Source organism: Scyliorhinus torazame, chromosome 5, assembly GCF_047496885.1.
Source record: "Scyliorhinus torazame isolate Kashiwa2021f chromosome 5, sScyTor2.1, whole genome shotgun sequence".
NCBI classification, from domain to species: domain Eukaryota; kingdom Metazoa; phylum Chordata; class Chondrichthyes; order Carcharhiniformes; family Scyliorhinidae; genus Scyliorhinus; species Scyliorhinus torazame.
Window position 1 is genome coordinate 189,884,890 of NC_092711.1, and position 20,553 is coordinate 189,905,442.

Below are 20,553 nucleotides of genomic sequence, written 5' to 3' on the forward strand. Positions count from 1 at the left end.
GGGATTCAGAGATGGTAATGCCTTGAATATCAAGGGGAGGTGGTTAGATCCTCTCTTGTAGGAGATGATCATTGCCTGGCACTTGTATGGTGGGAATGTAACTTGCCACTTGTCAACCCAAGCCTTGTCCAAGTCGTGGACACTGACATGTCACGAAGACATTTAGGGCAGCTCGTGCTCACCACACTCTTCCGTTATTTGGTGTGAACTGCCGCCCGGGTCTTGATGTCACCAAATAACTATTTCACCTCGTATTACAATGCTGGCTGGCCTAGCTCCTTTATCTCATCTGACTCCTCCTCAGAATCCTCTTAAAGGATGGACCCGATATATTCGATCGTCTTCTGCTAAAACCTCTGCTTTATGGCAGTTACTGACACCCGAGCGGCGTCATATAGCAGGGAGCACCTGTATGTCTGAAGCAAAGGAGTAAAGGTCAATTTCTGGTTAACACTGACCTACACAATGTCTCTCGCGTGAAGCTGATCGACTGAAATACGTTTTCGTATTAAGGAGAGGTAGTTAAAACACTCCTAATGTAAATGGTTATTGCTGGTCCTATGCGTCCCAAATAAATTACATACGGAAGTAGTAAATATTTAAATTTCCTTAGTTTGAACCAGGTGGTCATGCGCCAGGATATCATATTTCTAAATCATAGCTTCTGTGTCTATCATTCACAGTAACATAGCTTTGTACTTTCACATACATGCACCCCAAACACTTTGCCTCGAGTAGCTGAGAACGAGATGATCACCGAATCTTGATGCAACTTCAAGTTGTTGATGTTTAAGGTGAAAGGTGGAAGATATAGGAGGGATATCAGAGGTAGGTTCTTTACCCAGAGAGTAGTGGGGGCATGGAATGCACTGCCTGTGGAAGTAGTTGAGTCGGAAACATTAGGGACCTTCAAGCAGCTATTGGATAGGTACATGGATGACGGTAAAATGATATAGTGTAGATTTATTTGTTCTTAAGGGCAGCACGGTAGCATTGTGGATAGCGCAATTGCTTCACAGCTCCATGGTCCCAGGTTCGATTCCGGCTTGGGTCATTGTCTGTGCGGAGTCTGCACATCCTCCCCGTGTGTGCGTGGGTTTCCTCCGGGTGCTCCGGTTTCCTCCCACCGTCCAAAGATGTGCAGGTTAGGTGAATTGGCCAATGATAAATTGCCCTTAATGTCCAAATTGCCCTTGCTGTTGGGTGGAGGTGTTGAGTTTGGGTATGGTGCTCTTTCCAAGAGCCGGTGCAGACTCAAAGGGCCGAATGGCCTCCTTCTGCACTGTAAATTCAATGATAATCTATGATTAATCTAGGACGAAGGTTTGGCACAACATCGTGGGCCGAAGGGCCTGTTCTGTGCTGTATTTTCTATGTTCTATGTTCTATGGGGGGGGGGGGCGCGGGGGGGGGGACAATTAAAGGCAAAAAGAGGGCTCTTACAATTTTACAAACGTCCCAAATGTTTTACGGCCAAAGGATCATTTTGGAATTCTTACTCAGTGCATAGGGATGGAGTTTAAGACTCGAGAGGTTGTGCTGCAACCGAATAAGGTGTTAGTGAGGTCATACCTGGAGTATTGTGTTCAGTTTACCTGAGAAAGGACGTACTGGCGCTGGAAGGTGTACAGAAGAGATTCACTAGGTTAATCCCAGAGTTGAGGGGGTTGCATTACGAGCAGAGGTTACGTAGACTGGAACTGTACTCCTTGGAATTCAGAAGGATGCGGGAGGGATCTTACAGAAACATATAAAATTATGAAGGGAATAGATAGGATAGATGCGGGCACGTTGTTTCCACTGGCGGTTGAAAGCAGCACGAGGGAGCATAGCCTCAAAACAAGTGGAAGTAGATTTAGGGCTGAGATTAGGAGGAACTTCTTCTCCCAAAGTGTTGTGAATCGGTGGAATCCCCTGCCCGATAAAGCAGTTGAGGCTCCTTCATAAAAATATTTTCAAGATAAAGATAGCTAGCTTTTTGAAGAATAAAGGAATAAAGGGTTGTGGTGTTAGGGCGGGTGGGTGGAGCTGTTTCCACAAAAGATCAGCCATGATCTCATTGAATGGCGGAGCAGGCTCGAAAGGCCAGATGATCAACTCCTGCTCCTAGTTCTTATGTTCTTATAGCCATTTTCGGTACAGAACAATCGCTCAAATAGCCCTGAGTCAATGACTGGCTGTATGTCATTGATGGAAGAGGAAATATAAAACACGTCACCAAAAAGCTGTTCCATCACTCTTGACAATTGTAACACAACACGTTTTCTTACTTGCTCTGGAGGTCGCGCAGCGATTCGATTTAACATGCTTTCGAAAGGAACACACCACAAACAATGTAACACTCTCGAGAAACTGTACTGAAGAGCCAGTCTTCATTGAGGTGTTCGAATTCTAGAGTGGAACGTTAATTCACAATGCTTTAGCCCAGGAATGATGTCGCCTGCAACTTCTGCGCGTATACGTCCTCTGCAGTACTTCACACTAAATTCAATTGTGCGTGCTTGAAGGTTGCAAAGGTAACGCACTCCCTGCCAGGCTAATCCAATATGAAATCGTGTAGATTGCCACTTGCATACTCAATGCAACTGTGCTGTACTCGCCATTTACACAGACAATAAATGTATGTGTCCTAACCAAGTTGACATTGCCTGGTAAATTGGCCTTTCCAAAGTCAGCTAACTCCCTGTAACTGGATCATCTCACGCGAAAATTAGCAAAGCAGAACACAACATATAACCTTGCACGGATGATAGTTGCTGCATTAGTCTGGAAACATCAGAACGAATTAGATTCCAGTTAAGCGGTTTCGTTTCCATCGAAAGGAGCCGCATAAAATTGAGAATTCACATGTCAATTCAACGGAAACAAACGGTGAGCAACGAAGCACTGGAAAAACTGCACACTGAATAAACAAGGCTTAACTGCGCTTTCGCAGACTGAGAAAAAAGACATCTGTGGACTGACAGCACGAAATGCAATGTCTTACATTCCTCGACTTGCACAGTGAATGTAACTGGCTTTTATCTGTCTACAATGTATGTAACGGCCTGAACACAAACTTTCTATGAAGGCGACCCGAACACGTCAAAAATAACTTTAAGCATGCTCATCTAGGCCTTTCTCTACCGTATATAAGTGCACTCCATTAAAATAGTCAGTACCAAACGCGGCCTTGCTGAAAAAAACGTTGACCCACAAAATGTCAATATGCTAAGCTACACGTGTACAAATTATAACGATCTGAGTAGGTCTACAATGAAGAGGAGCCAAGTGGACAAGTCATGGCGAAGGCATCCGTGCAGAACTGGATCTGTGCAACTTCTATGTAACCTTGCCGAGCTAGACGTTTCCACAGAGAAAATAACCATGCCAAGTGAAACAAGGTGAGGTACAAAATTCTACAAATGCACAACAGGCCCGGTTGTATCTCTGGCGAGAGAAACTGATTTGACGTTTCAGGCCGTTACCCTTTAGCAGAACTGTAACACGTTAAGATCCAATAAGGTTTACTCACTTACATACGCAGGCACAGGGGGCGGGGCATTAATAGCAAAATGAAAATTGTGTGATTCAGTGGAAGGCGGCGGAGATTTAAAATAAATGGTCTGCACAGCTAAAAGATGTATTCCTAGGATACAACGATGTCTAGAATAATTCGTTGCATCTCGAACTGAAAGCAATTCTTATAATGATTTCCCGGTGAGGAAATATAAATTCAGCCAGTTTGCCCACATTTTCTTAAATTCACTTTGTCGAGGCCTTTCTGAAAGCTGCAGGATTTTCACAACCAGCAGAGTTAACCACATTTCTGAACAGAACCTTGTCAACTCAGGCCGTATTTGGCTGCAACTGGGCAACTGCGTTCCGAATGTAACTGTGTTGAATTGGAACCCAGCACACTGAATATAGTCACTGCTTGTGGTGGCAAGGCAGAATTTAATCGTGTTGAACTGAGCTGAAGCTTTCTACTCTTAATTTAAATTAACTGACTTGTCCTGTCCATCTGAAATATAACCACGCTGAAGAGAACTATTCCACAATTACTTTAAGCTCACTGAGACCTGTGCATCACATTGGCATTAATCTAGCTGAATTTCACCTTTTAGCTCTGGCTATAAACTGCCTGTTCCGACATGCAATTGTTGATACTTGGTGGGAACAATTTAAACTGGAGCTGTCCACGCTGATTATCAGCATATTGAAACGGACCGCTGCAGATTGTATGAAACTGCACTGAAATGAACCAGTGAATGTATCTGCCCAGATTTGAGCATGCACAAACCGGAGGTATCTATGCTAAACTTAATCGGTTTGCAATTACTTTAAACATATGAAAGGCCATAGAGCGGCATGGTAGCGCGGTGGTTAACAGTGTTGCCTACGGCGCTGATGACCCAGGTCCGATTCCGGGCCTGGGTCACTGCCTATGTGGTGTTTGCACATTCTCCCCATGCCTGCGTGGTTTTCAGCCCAGCAACCCAAATATCTGCAGGTTAGGTGCATAGGCCACAGAAAATAGCCCCTTAATCGGGAAAAAAAATTAGGTACTCTAAATTTGCTTTTTAAAAGAGGACGTGCCACCATGAATGCAAGTCTGCTGAACTGGTTATTTTCTGCAATATATTTAAATGTGATAGGTGAACATGTTCACCATGAATTGGTGCTGAGCACATTGAATATATCGATCCTGATGTCCAAAAACGAAAGAAATTATGAAAAACTGGTCTGTGAACACCGAAATTAAGGGTGATTAACTGGACCTGTCCATAAGAAACATGCTTAATAGAAGGGCAGGGTTGGCAGCTGAACGTTGGAGAATATAGATGCTTCAGGAGAGATAGAGGGGGATGTAAAAGGGGTGGGGGTGTAGCATTACTGGTTAAGGAGAATATTATAGCCGTACTTCGGGAGGACGTCTTGGGGAGGCAATCTGGGTAGAGGTCAGGAACATGAAGAGGGCAATCACAATGTTGGGTATTTATTACAGCCCCCCCCCCCCTCCCTCCAACTGCCAGCGAGAGATAGAGGAGCATATAGGTCGGGAGATTTTGGATAGGTGCAAAACTAACAGGGTTGTGGTGGTAGGAAGTTTTAATTTCCCCTATATCGACTGGGACTCATTTAGTGCTAGGGCTTTTCATGTGGCAGAGCGGGTAAGGTGTATCCAGGAAGCATTCTTGATGCAATATTTAGATAGTCCAACTAGGGAAGGGTTTGGACTGGATCTGGTATTGGGGAATGAGCTTGGACAGGCGGTTGAGGTTTCAGTAGGGGAACATTTTGGGAGTAGTGACCACAATTCCGCAAGTTTGAGGGTACTTTTGGACAGGGATAAGGGCAACCCTCGTGCTAAACTGGGGTAAGGCAAATTACGATAACATTAGAGAGGAATTGAAGAATTTGGATTGGTGTGGATATTGGATAATAAATCAACATCGGACATGTGGGCGTCTTTCAAGCGACAGTTGATTAGGATTCAGGAAAGTCACGTTCCTGCGAGAATGAAGGATAAATAGACGAAGGCCTTGGATAACGAGGGATATTGTGAACCACATCAAAGTGAAAAAGGAGACTTTTGTACGATCTAGAAGGATGGGAACAGTCGAAACACTTGAGGAGTATAAATAAAGTAGGAAGGTACTGAAGTGATAAAATAGGAGGGCTGGAGGGGTCATGAAAAGTTCTTGGCAAGTAGGATTAAGGTGAATCCCAAAGCTTTGTATTCATATGTAAAAAGCAAGAGGGTGGCCAGAGAATGGGTTGGACCATTTAAGGACAGTGGCGAGAATCTATGCGTTGAGCCAGAGGAAATGGGTGAGGTACTAAATGAATTCTTGGTGTCAGTGTTCACTAAGGAACGAGACTTTGTGGAAGATGATTCTTGGGTAGGGCGTGTGGATAGTCTGGATCATGTTAACATCGAAAACAAGGAGGTATTGGGTCTTTTGCAGGATATTAAGGTAGATATGTCTCCTGGGCCAGGTGGGATTTATCCCAGAATTCTGAGGGAAGCAAGGAAGGAAATTGCTGGGCCCTTGACTGACATCTTTGTATCCTCATTGGCTACAGGTGATTTCCCAGAGGACTGGAGAATAGCTAATGTTGTACCGTTGCTTAACAAAGGTAGCAGAGATAATCTTGGAAACTATAGGCCGGTGAGCCTCACGTTGGTAGTCGGTACATTATTGGAGAGAATTCTCAGGGACAGGGTTAATACCCATTTGGAAACATATGGACTCATAAGCGATAGACAGCATGGCGTTGGGAAGGGGAGGTCGTGCCTTGCTAACTTGATCGAGTTTTTTGAGGAGTTAACAAAGATGATTGATGAGGTGGATGTTGTTTACATGGACTTCAGTAAAGCCTTTGACAAGGTGCTCCATGGCAGACTGGTACAAAAGGTGAAGTCACACGGGATCAGAGGTTAGGTGGCAAGATGGATATAGAATTGGCACGGACACAGAAGGCAGAGGGTAGCTGTAGAAGGGTTTTTTTCTGAAAGGAAAGTTGTGACTAGTGGTGTTCTACAGGGATCTGTGCTTGGGCCTTTGTTGTTTGTGATGTACATACACTATTCTGAGGAAATGTAGTAGGTTTGACAAGTACGTTCGCGGATGACACCAAGGTTGGTGGGGTGGCAGATAGTGTTGAGGATTGTCAGACGATACAGCAGGACATAGATAGGTTGGAAACTTGAGCAGATAAATGGCAAATTGAGTTTATTCCGGAGAAATTTCAGTTAAATTTCAGTTAATGCATTTTGGTAGGTCTAACACAGAGGAGAAATATACCGTAAATGGAAAAACTCTTAGGAAGAAAGAAAGTCAGAGACATCTGGCGTGCAGGTCCACAGATTTTTAAAGGTGGCAACACAAGTGGACAAGATAGTCAAGAAAGCATACGGAATGCGTCCCTTCTTTGGACTCGGCATCGAGTATAAAAACAGGCAAGTCATGCTACAATTGTATAGAACCTTGGTAAGGCCGCACTTGGAATATTGCGCACAATTCTATTCCCCATACTACCTGAAGGATGTCGAGCCTTTGGAGAGGGTGAAGAGGAGGTTTACCAAGATGTTGCCAGGCCTGGAGGGTGTTGGCTAAGTGGAGAGGCTGTATAGGCTCGCTCTGTTTTCATTAGAAAGATGGAGTTTGAGGGGTGACCTGATAGAGGTCGACAAAATTAGGAGGGGCATGGATAGAGTGGAGGCAGGTACACTTTCCCTGGGTGGAGGGGGGGGTCAGGCACCATGTGACATAGGTTTAAGGTCCGTGGGGCAAAGTTTAGAGGAGATGTGCGAGGCAGGTTTTTTACATATAGGGCGGTGAGTGTCTGGATCGCGTTGCCAGGGGAGGTTGCGGGAGCAGATACATTCAAAAGGCATCTTGACAAACACATGGAATAGATGGGTATAGAGCGATATGGCACAAGGAAGTGCTGAGGGTTTTGGCAACGGTTGGTATCATGACCGGTACAGGCTTGGAGGGCCGAAGGGCCTGTTCCTGACTGTATTGTTCTTTGTTGTTTGAAATACAGGAACAGCTGTGGCACAGTTTGCAAGCAATCTTAGAGAGGTTTGGAACAATGTTGCTTGTGAACAATGGCCATGCGGCCTTAGCAGTAACAACGAGGGAGAGCTTGGCAGCCTTTTCCTTTCAGATCAGGAAAACTGATCAGTAAGACCTTGCTCTGAATGACCCATTCCTAATTCCACAGGTCGCAAGTGCGTGGGGAGAGAGGGTGCCGCATTGATACCTTCCCTCATTAAATTGGCCCCTTAAAAATCCCTTTACAGCAGTTAGTGCCATGAATAGCGAAAGTCCCTTTGGCCTTTACTTCGCTCCAATGCAGCTTAAGGCATACTTCACTGCTTTCGCCTCATGTAGACTGAATGAGGAGGTTGAGCGGGACAGGGGCTTCAGAATTGCAACGTGAATAAGTGCGCCTAAAGTGGCTATCCGTTGGATACTGTCGCTCTGAGAAATTGATGGGCCGGTGTTTTATGGGATGTCAAAGTCACTCTGAAATCCTGGATGTTTACTCCATTCATTATTTTACTTCATTCTTTCGACTCTCTGGTTAGTTGCATAGCACATAAGAACATAAGAAGTAGGAGCAGGAGTAGACCATCTGGCCCTTCGAGCCTGATCCGCTATTCACTGAGATCTTGGCTGATCTTTTGTGGACTCAGCTCCACCCTCCCGCCCGAACACCATAACACTTTATTGATTTATTCTTCAAAAAACTGGCTATCTTTATCTTGAAAACATATAATGAAGGAGACTCAATTATTCATTGTGCAGGGAATTCCATAGATTCACAACCCTTTGGGTGCAAAGGTTCCTCCTAAGCTCAGTCCTAAATCAACTTCCCCTTACTTTGAGGCTCTGCCCTAGTTCTGCTTTCACTCGCCAGTGTAAACAACATCCCCACATCTATCCTATCTATTCCCTTCATAGTATGATATGATGCTATAAGATCCGCCCCCCCCCCCCCCCCCCCGCATCCTTCTAAATTCCAACGAGTACTTTCCCAGTCTACTCAACCTCTCCTCGTAACCCAACCCCCTCAACTCTGGGATTAACCTAGTGAATCTCCTCTGCACACCCTCCAGCGCCAGTACGTCCTTTTTGAGGCAAGGAGACCAAAACTGAACACAATACTCCAGGTGTGGCCTCACTAACACCTTACTCAGTTGCAGCATAACCTCCCTAGTCGGAAACCTCATCCCTCAAGCAATGAAGGATTAAACTCCATTTGCCTTCTTAATCACCTGTTGCACCTGTAAACCACTTTTTGCGATGCATGCACTAGCACACCGAGGTCCCTCTGCACAGCAGCATGGTTTAATATTTTATTATTTAAATAATTATCCGTTTTGGTGTTATTCCTACCAAAATGCATAACCCCACATTTGTAGGGCAGGTAAGAGTCAATCAAATGTTGTCATCCGTAATCACATCTCGTCAAGACTAGCTAAGGATGGAAGACTCCGTGTTTTAATGTGAAATGGTCAGTGAACCAAAGAGTGTTTTACAACAATCGATAGCTTCATTATCATGCATTTCTCGGATCAGAATTGAACACGATCCTCCAAGTGTGGCCTAACTAAGGTTCTATACAGCTGCAACATGACTTTCCAATTCTTATACTCAATGCCCCGGCCAATAAAGGCAAGCATGCCGTATGCCTTCTTGACTACCTTCTCCACCTGTGTTGCCCCTTTCAGTGACCTGTGGACCTGTACTCCTAGGTCTCTTTGACTTTCAATACTCTTGAGGGTTCTACCATTCACTGTATATTCCCTACCTGCATTAGACCTTCCAAAATGCATTACCTCACATTTGTCCGGATTAAACTCCATCTGCCATCTCTCCACCCAATTCTCCAAACAATCTAAATCCTGCTGTATCCTGACAGTCCTTATCGCTATCCGCAATTTCACCAACATGTGTGTCGTCTGCAAACTTACTAATCAGACCAGTTACATTTTCCTCCAAATCATTTATATATACTACAAACAGCAAAGGTCCCAGCACTGATCCCTGTGGAACACCACTGGTCACAGCCCTCCAATTAGAAAAGCATCCTTCCATTGCTACTCTCTGCCTTCTATGACCTAGCCAGTTCTGCATCCACCTTGCCAGCTCACTCCTGATCCCGTGTGACTTCACCTTTTGTACTAGTCTACCATGAGGGACCTTGTCAAAGGCCTTACTGAAGTCCATATAGACAACATCCACTGCCCTACCTGCATCAATCATCTTAGTGACCTCCCCGAAAAACTCTATCAAGTTAGTGAGACACGACCTCCCCTTCACAAAACCATGCTGCCTCTCACTAATACGTCCATTTGCTTCCAAATGGGAGTAGATCCTGTCTCGAAGAATTCTCTCCAGTAATTTCCCTACCACTGAAGTAAGATGTATAATTTCTTTCTTGTCGGAGCTGGGCTGGTGTGTATATTATTGTCAAATTATTAGCATAGACTTAAATATTCTCTAGCTATTGCTGAGATAGATTAGGGCAGTTTAATTACCATTTAACGTACTGACTGATCATCTGGGAAGCGAGACTATGTGTGGCTGGACAATAACAGGGAATGGCCGAATCTGCTGTCAAATTCAAAGTGGATTTTACTGCCTTAATCATTGAACTAATCTAACAATTTGTCGCAGTGGATATTTTACTCCATTCTTTAACTCGTCTCTGAATTTACTCTGAGTCCCTGCATAAATAAATGGGTTGATACAGGAACTCAAAAGTTGAAGCATGTATGCTTTTTCTTCAAGAACGAATGTTGATTCATTGATGTCAGAACTTGAAAAGTAACTTACGTTTGCGATCTGAACAAAGAGGAAAGTCATAACATACAACAAATACAGCAGAATAAAGCTTCCTGACACACAAAACAGTAAAACAATGGATTTTTTCCGCCTCTCCATCTCTGGATCACTCTCATTCTCTCCATTGATCTGGGCTCTGAGTCTCCTGCGGGCTTTACTGGCTATTAGAATGTTTCTGACAGTCAGAGCATTGAGCAATAGAATCAGAATGAATGGGAGACAAGGGGTTAAAATGTGATGTATGCAGTCAAAGGCAATCCATGCACTTGAGGTATAATAGCTTAATTTGATGTCGCAAAACCAGGGCATATTGTCACTTATGTACAAAGGTTCGTATATAAAATACAAGAAGGTGTTTTTTAGACAGCTGAGAATGCTTACAGTTCCTATGACACGCACGGCCGTTTTCTGGGAACAATATTTTAATTTAATCTTCTGGAAACAAATGGCCACAAATCGATCAAAGGTGAAGGCCACAGTTAACCAAGCAGAACTGTCTATGGATGCATATATTAAGACAATACGGAGACTGCACACTGGTGTGATGGAGAGTAAACTGAATGGGAAGTAAATACCAGTAATCCGGTTGAATATCACAGCGGTTATAATGAGCAGCAGATCCGACACGGCCATGGACACCATGTAGTAAGTTATACATTTGGAGAGTCCACATCTTCCTCGGGACAGGATCACAATCACCGCCAGGTTAGCTGCAAGAAAGGAGAGAGGGGAAGAGGGGAAGAGACTGTGTATATGTGATTTTGCGCGGGAAATAGGATAGGAATACTAATCCTCAGTTTCCAAACTAAATTAACAATTTGTCAGGATTCTGCGTGATCTTTTACATGTCATATATTGTCACGAGTTAGGCATTTGCAATAGGCAATTACTTCCGCATTAATAATTGACATCCAGATTAACGAAAATGCAGGTCAATGGTACAGGACAGCCGAATAATTTTATGAAAACTTACAAATAGCAAACTGCATAAAAAACAGAAAACCAACATAGAGTCGAATAGACGATAAAACAATAGGTACGCAAAGCAGTGCAGAAAATATTGACCTGGGTAACTAACAAAATAAGCAACGAAAACTGTAGAGACTAAGACGAGCGCGATTATTTCTCGCTCATGGTTTATAGCGGTCTATCCCAGTCAGCTATTAAGAACACATTATCTCATGTGAGCTCAAAACTATTCACATATTGCAAACAATGAAATGGGAATGACAGTTTTATGACTTTGCGGACGGGTTGATGTTTTGTTACTGCAAATATAACTCAGATCACCACTGAATAGTCAGCTGGATGTTTAATATCGATCTTAACCATTGGAACTGACATGTAATGAGGCCTCATTCGGAGTTAGGTCCGCTGAGCAAAGCAGCACTTCCGCCAAATTGCATTGCGCTGCCTGAATAAACGATTGATGTAGTTTTAGAGCTACTATTTTAAGTCAATTACTTTTGCTTCATATCGTAGAGATGCCACAAATTAGGCAGCGTCACTCAAAGTTCAGAAAATAGTGACGACGACAATCTGGGACAATGCCAGGTGCTATGAGTAGAAGGGGATTCCTCATTCCTCGTGAGCAGAGGTTAATGGAGAAGAGGAGCAGTGTGTGTTAGAGGCTAAGCAGAACAACAGCCTTTTGAGTTTGATGCAAAAACCTACCTTTCAACAGATGGTCAATATTACATTGTAAACTTCTGTCACCCATGATGTCCTTTCAACAAATGTATTATTTAAATGCGGTCGTGTGATATGCACGAGTAGTGTGCCCTTAACAATGAATCATCTGTGGGATTATTATTTTACTGTGAATTTGGACGGAAACATTGATCGACAACTGTACCGTCATAACAGTTGGTTAATTAAACCACAGATAGGCTGTCAGTAACAGAAGATTATCACATTTACACCGTGATTGCCGTTTGATATTCTTCCCGTAATAATGCCTATAATTCAACAGAAAGTGAGTTTCACGGTGTGATTAAAAGCCAACAATAAAATTGCATTTAGCTCATGATCACAGTTTATTGACAGTAATCCTTTCAAAAACAGACTAGAACTATATTTACACTATGATATGTTGTCGGTAATTGCGATAAATTAGGAAATTAAAGGGATGCAATGGTATCGGATTAGAGGAAAGCAATCTACAGTTAAAGGGAAGAAACTGTGCCAAGAGCTAAGAAATCACGCTATTAACAAGGTAATATACTATAAACAGCTAGAAATTACGTTATTATCAGGGTAATATTATACCACTAACTGCGGGAAATTACGCTTTAACATGGCAATATTACACCATCAACAATAATATTATGCGACTAAAAGCGATAAATTACACTATTAAAGCGGTACTATTATATCAAGAACAGGGAGAACTTATATTATAATAATGATTTTTAATTGTGTCACGAGTAGAGTAGGCTTGCATTCACATTTCAATGAAGTTACGGTGAAAACCCTCTCGTCGCCAAACCCCGGCGCCTGTTCGATTACACACACAGAGAATTCGGAATATCCAATTCACCTGACAGCACGTCCTTCGGAAGTTGTGGGAGGAACCCCACGCTGACAGCGGAACAACGTGCAGACTTCCACTGTCAGTGACCTAACCACTGTGCTACCGTGCCGCCAAATGTGTTAGTGCGCCGCACAGTGTTATGCCACTAATAAAGATGAATTACCTTATTAGCAGGATAACATTAGACCACTAACAGCGATAAGTTACAGTACTAACATAACAATATTATGCCACTAACAGAGAAAAATACACGACTGAAACGGCGATATCATACGACTGGTAACATTCTAGTGGCACACTGCTAACAGAAAGGAATAACCGTTTAAATGTATAACACTACCAACGTTAAAGCATGACAGTAAAGCGAACACTCAGTTAAAATTGAGGCTCTACACATTTAAAAGGAAGGAATAATGTTGTCAGCGTGCAGTAAAATAACAGTTAAAAGAGAATGATTAACCCGTCAGTGGAGATAGTGACACAGGTAAAAAGGGGGAAAACACTCCATAAGGGCATTATGGAAATGTGATATCTTTAAGTGGTATATAAGAAGCTACTGTTTCCTCAATCTAACAATTAAGTGGAATAGTGTACCTGGAACACCAATAGCTGCAAGTACTGGATAATAAATGGCAACCAGCAGACCTTTTGGTAAACCGTGCATTTCTACCAGAATCTTTGAGTGTCTCCTGAACTACACTGAAGGATTGGCACAGTTATACCTGATGTCATCCTCCAGGGAGATAATTAAGTGGTTTCAGATTTTAGATTAATTGAACAAAAAACAGATTAGTCCACCTGACACGGGACTGCTATTTATCTTCTGCAGGGAATATTATGTTAATCGAGGGATACGATAGAAAAAGAACACAGATTACAGTATGATCCTAAGGCCCCTTCTAGGTGATAGCAGAACGGCCTGGGTTTGTGGTCAGGGTTGAATCAAAGGCATTTGACGTTGACTGCTGTGAGATTTACATCGTTCATTGGCTGCCTCCTTTATCTGCAGCATGACCAGTGACAAAAGGATCTGTGGAATGCGCAGCAAGGTGAAATTTCGATGAAGCGCCCACCAGTCACCCCCCCCCCCCCCACCCCCCCTCCATGAGGTTGCAAGCCACACACTGACCATGGGGTCAGTTTTCAGTTTAAAGCGAAGTGAACGTTTCAAGATTATTTAATTACTTTTAACCACTTTCCAACTTTCTAAAACCTTAAAATACCAGCGAAACTTAAATATACTTTGAAATATTTTAAAAATCGTATTACAATGTTGATCGAAGTTTATTTTTTTCAACACTAATTGCGCAAGTGAATATTTGCATAAAGCAGAAACGAATTTTCAAACAGGGCAAGAGAATGGGCATGGACGCTACTAGATTGCCAGGTGACATTGACTGTTAACATCTTTGGTTAACCTTATAAGTTGAAATTTGACCATTTGAAATGTGGGCAGCACGGTAGCAGAGTGGGTAGCACAGTTGCTTCACAGCTCCAGGGTCCCAGGTTCGATTCCCAACTTGGGTCACCGGCTTTGCGGAGTCAGAACGTTCTCCCCATGTGTGCGTGGGTTTCCTCTGGGTGTTCCGGTTTCCTCCCACAGTCCAAAGATGTGCAGGTTCGGTGGATTGGCCATGTTAAATTGCTCTTAGGTTAGGTGTGGTTACTGGTTTACGGGGATAGGGTGGAGGTGAGGGCTTGGGTTGGGTGCTCCTTCCAAGAGCCGGTGCAAACCCGATGGGCCAAATGGCCTCCTTCTGCACTGAAAATTCTATGATCTATGAAACCGTAAATCTGCTGTATTTTTACATTAGTTCATGGAGGTGGTCGTCGCTGGCTGGGTCAGCAAGCATTTGTTTTTATCATTTATTGCCCTTGAACGGCTTGCTGAGCCTTTTCAGAAGGAATTTAAGAATCAACCATATTGCTGTGGGGAAAGAAATACATGTAGGTCTGGAAAGCGCAGAATATGCTTTTTTACGAAAATGGTTTTGTGCCCATCTTCGACTTTTAATTCGATTTTCACCATCTGTCATGGAGGTGATTGTAACCCGGTTCGCCAGAAAATTAACTCCGGTTTCTGGATCACTGCCACCCCATGAGTCTAAACCGTATTACCATACTGCAATTCTGTCAGCAAACCAGCCACAATCCTTCGGCGTTCCATTTCTAACCTTCACTTTTTCAAAAACTAAATAATTGCATTGAACGCTGAGTAGAGATCCGTTCTTTTAAACTACCATTTAGTTCTCCCTCTTTGGCACATTAGAACTCTCTGGGTAACTTTCATTTATGTTTACGATATCTGCGAGTGGATTTATTTTGTTTATAGCGGCTCACTCGATAGCTTTCTGCATCTAGGAGGAAACAAATAACTACCTGCGCCAATTTTCATGAACATATATACGTTATTTAGTTCATTCTATTTCAAAGATGCATATGAAAACAACTATATAATGGGCTTTGAAACCGAGAGTGCAACGTGTTTTCCCCTGATAGCCACCAAATTGTAACTATTTGTTTTTTGTTCCAAACAAGACTGGAAATGTATTATTGTGTTGTTGCAAACTGCAGAACTAACACGCCTTTCGGAATAACTAATATGTAGATTTCTGGCGATGCGTTCTGAATTGTATATGGGCTTCGGAGCAGGCTTTTAGCCTGATAATACCATTTCTCAGTCCGCCAAATATATCGCAAATTCTGAGCCATCAACTCCAAATGTCAATTAACGCTCCCCAGTGCTCTTTACAAAACTCCCAGAGGGGCGATCTTCGAAGGCCAGCATTCTTGTCCTCTGCCATCATAAGTCTGTGTATGGTCATAGTTTGGCAGCTTATATCGGCGAATCCCTCAGTGTTCATGACCTGATTAGACACATTCAGCATAGGTTTACTAATGGGATATCGTGTTTGACGAACTTCGTGGTGTTTTTTAATTGATGGTGCTAAAAAAATTGACATATGACAGTCGATGGACGTAATGTATTTGGAATTTTAGACGACTTCTGATAAATTCCCCGCCCCAACCAACCACTCCCACCCCGAGGCGTTAATTCGCAAAATAAAAAAATAAAAGTACATGGTCCAGCAGGAAACGTTCTGACATGGATTTCAAAATCATTCACAAACACAAAACAGAGAATGGGAATAACCAGCTCATTTTGACGTTGTCAGGCTGAGGTTAGTTAGGTACGGCAAGTATCAATTCTTGGGCCTCAGCTGTTCACAATACATGTCATAAATATGGATGTATTGACTAAATATTACAATCCCAGTTGGCAGATAGTACAAAGCTAGTTCAGAACGTATGTTGTGAGGAAGTTCTATTGCGACTACAGGAAGATGTGGACTGTCTGTATGCGTTTGCAAGAATATGGCAGATGAAATATAATGTGTACAAAAATGTGAGATACTCCACTTTCCCAGAAGCAACAAATGTGCAGAGTATTTCCTAAATAGTAAGGCGTTAGACATTTTAGATGTAGAAAGGAACTTGAGTCTCCTCTTTGAATCAGTGATGGCGAACATGCAGGTGCATCAGGCGATTATGTTACTGGAATGTCAGACTTTCCCACAAGATGATTTGAGTACAGGAGTAGTGCTATTTTGTTTCAATTGTATCAGTGCTTGATAAGACCGTGCCTGAAGTAATGTCTCGTGTTGGGCCCCGTATCTGAGAAAGGACTTGATGCCATAGAGCGAGTAAATCAAAGCTGCACTAGACTTGTTCCGGGGATGGTGGAAGTGCCTTATGAAGACAGTTTGGGCCACTGGGCCTGTATTCTCCAGGGTTTTCAAGAATGAGAGGTGATTTGATTGAAAGCTACACAACAATTAACAGTAAAAATAGCCTAGATGGGGGTAACATCGTTCCTTTGGATAGGGAATCTGTAACCATGGGGCTCAATTTACAAATAAGAGGGATGCCACTTCGGACTGAGATGAGGAGAAATTCATTTTCTCAGAGGGTTGTGAATCTTTGGAATTCGGTGTCCCAGAGGGATGTGGATGTTCCGTCATTGACGATGTTTAAAGCTGAGATTGATAGTTTTACGATTAACAATAGCGTAAAGGATTATGGGGATACTGTTTGTAAAAATCATTGAAGTATCCAATCAACCATAATGTTGTTGAAAGCGGAGTAGGCTTGACGGGCTGAATGGTCTAATAAAGTCTCTATGTTCCTCTGTTCTCTCTTTGGATCTCAAAATCCCGGCAATTTATTCAAGTTGTTGCAAAGATTATGTGAAATTCGGCCATTATTGGAAAAGGAGGACCGAAGACTGGTCGAGTGGTTCACAGTGAAGAAGAAAGGTTAGGTTACAGAAGGATATAGACGGTCTGGATTGGTCAGACTGGCAGACCTGTGGCATATGGAATTTAACTCCTAAATGTGTGAGGTGATAAAGTTTGGGAGGCACAACAGGACAGGCGGGTACTCAATAATTGGCCGGATCTCGGATGCTGGAGGACCAGAGGGTCGTGGGTTGACTGGGCACATGACCGAAAGGTGGCAGGACGGGTTACCAGGGTAGTTAACAAGGCATACAAGAAACCTTCCTTTTTCAGGCGTGTTATGTATTGTAAGAGGAGGAAGGTCATGTTGGAGGTGTACAGGCCTTTGGTTTTGCCACAGCTGGAGTATTGTGTACAGTTCTGATTGCTGCACTGTCGGACGAACGTTAGAGTTCACAGGATATTCACAATCATTTTTCCTGGCATTTTAGCTATGAAGTTACGCTGGATAAGCACGGGTTGTTTTCTTTGGAGCAGAGAAGACTGCATGGGGACCTGACTGAGGTGTCTAAGATTATAAGTGGCAAAGACAATGTGGACAGAAAGCAGCTTTTCCCCGTAGTTGAACGGTCAATAACACGGGAATGAAAGTTTAAGGTGAAATGGAGGAGTTTTAGAGTTTATTTGAGTGACTATTTTTCATCTAGAGGGTGGATGGAATCTTGAAAGCACTGCCCGTGAGGGTAGTTGAGGGAGGTATCTCACAACTTTTATAAAGTCCTTGGATGAGTAATTTCAAGGCTATTGACCAGGTGCTGGGAAGTGGGATTAGTGTAAATTCGAGTAGTATTGCTTTTATCGTTCCAGGCTCAGAACATAGAACAGTACAGCACAGTGCAGGCCGTTCGGCCCACGATGTTGTGCCGAACTAGTCTGAAACTAAGATCAAATCAACCTACTCAAATCATTCTAGTGCACTCCATATGCCTATCCAATAACCACTTGAAAGTTCCTAAAGTATCCGACCCACTACCATAGCTGGGAGTGCGTTCCACGCCCCAACCACTCTCTGAGGAAAGAACCTACCTCTGACATCCCTCACATATCTTCCACCATGAACCTTATAGTTATGCCCCCTTGTAACAGCTACATCCACCCAAGGAAAAGTCGTTGAACGTCCACTCAATCTATACCTCTCATCCTCTTATACACCTCAATTAAGTCAACTCACATCCTCCTTCGCTCCAATGAGAAAGGCCCTAGCTCCTTCAACCTTTCCTCATAAGACCCATCCACCAATCCAGGCAGAATCCTGGTCAATCTCCTCTGCACCCTTTCCAATGCTTCCACATCCTTTCTATAATGATGTGACCAGAACTGCACACAATACTCCATATGTGGTCTAACCAAGGTCTTGCACAGTTCCAGCATAACCTCACGGCTCTTAAACAAAATCCCCCTGTTAATAAATGCTGACACACTATAGGATTTTTTCACGGCTCTATCATAGAACATAGAACATAGAAAATACAGCACAGAACAGGCCCTTCGGCCCACGATGTTGTGCCGAAACTTTGTCCTAGATTAATCATAGATTATCATTGAATTTACAGTGCAGAAGGAGGCCATTCGGCCCTTTGAGTCTGCACCGGCTCTTGGAAAGAGCACCCTACCCAAACTCAACACCTCCACCCAACAGCAAGGGCAATTTGGACATTAAGGGCAATTTATCATTGGCCAATTCACCTAACCCGCACATCTCTGGACTGTGGGAGGAAACCGGAGCAACCGGAGGAAACCCACGCACACACGGGGAGGACGTGCAGACTCCGCACAGACAGTGACCCAAGCCGGAATCGAACCTGGGACCCTGGAGCTGTGAAGCAATTGTGCTATCCACAATGCTACCGTGCTGCCCTTAAGAACAAATAAATCTACACTATATCATTTTACCATAATCCATGTACCTATCCAATAGCTGCTTGAAGGTCCCTAATGTTTCCGACTCAACTACTTCCACAGGCAGTGCATTCCATGCCCCCACTACTCTCTGGGTAAAGAACCTACCTCTGATATCCCTCCTATATCTTCCACCTTTCACCTTAAATTTATGTCCCCTTGTAATGGTTTGTTCCACCCGGGGAAAAAGTCTCTGACTGTCTACTCTATCTATTCCCCTGATCATCTTATAAACCTCTATCAAGCCGCCCCTCATCCTTCTCTGTTCTAATGAGAAAAGGCCTAGCACCCTCAACCTTTCCTCGTAAGACCTACTCTCCATTCCAGGCAACATCCTGGTAAACCTTCTTTGCACCTTTTCCAAAGCTTCCAAATCCTTCCTAAAATGAGGCGACCAGAACTGTACACAGTACTCCAAATGTGGCCTTACCAAAGTTTTGTACAGCTGCATCATCACCTCACGGCTCTTAAATTCAACGCCTCTGTTAATGAACGCGAGGACTCCATAGGTCTTCTTCACAACTCTATCCACTTGAGTGGCAACTTTCAAAGATGTATGAACATAAACCCCAAGATCTCTCTGCTCCTCCACATTGCCAAGAACTCTACCGTTAACCCTGTATTCCGCATTCATATTTCTCCTTCCAAAATGGACAACCTCACACTTTTCAGGGTTAAACTCCATCTGCCACTTCTCAGCCCTGCTCTGCATCCTATCTATGACTCTTTGCAGCCGACAACAGCCCTCCTTACTATCCACAACTCCACCAATCTTCGTATCGTCTGCAAATTTACTAACCCACCCTTCAACTCCCTCATCCAAGTCATTAATGAAAATCACAAACAGCAGAGGACCCAGAACTGATCCCTGCGGTACACAACTGGTAACTGGGATCCAGGCTGAATATTTGCCATCCACCACCACTCTCTGACTTCTATCGGTTAGCCAGTTCGTTATCCAACTGGCCAAATTTCCCACTATCCCATGCCTCCTTACTTTCTGCATAAGCCTACCATGGGGAACTTTATCAAATGCCTTACTAAAATCCATGTACACTACATCCACTGCTTTACCTTCATCCACATGCTTGGTCACCTCCTCAAATAATTCCATAAGACGTGTAAGGCAAGACCTACCCCTCACAAATCCGTGCTGACTATCCCTAATCAAGCAGTGTCTTTCCAGATGCTCAGAAATCCTATCCTTCAGTACCCTTTCCATTACTTTGCCTACCACCGAAGTAAGACTAACTGGCCTGTAATTCCCAGGGTTATCCCTAGTTCCTTTTTTGAACGGGCACGACATTCGCCACTCTTCAATCCCCTGGTACCACCCCTGTTGACAGTGAGGACGAAAATATCATTCCCAACGGCTCTGCAATTTCATCTCTTGCTTCCCATAGAATCCTTGGATATATCCCGTCAGGCCCGGGGGACTTGTCTATCCTCAAGTTTTTCAAAATGCCCAACACATCTT

The 20,553-nt window shown here is 43.4% G+C and overlaps 1 pseudogene; it reads right to left on the reverse strand.

Moving 5' to 3' along the window:
- The window catches only part of LOC140418090 (putative divalent cation/proton antiporter TMEM165), a 72,721-nt pseudogene that overhangs the window by 34,248 nt on the left and 17,920 nt on the right, over positions 1 to 20,553 (reverse strand).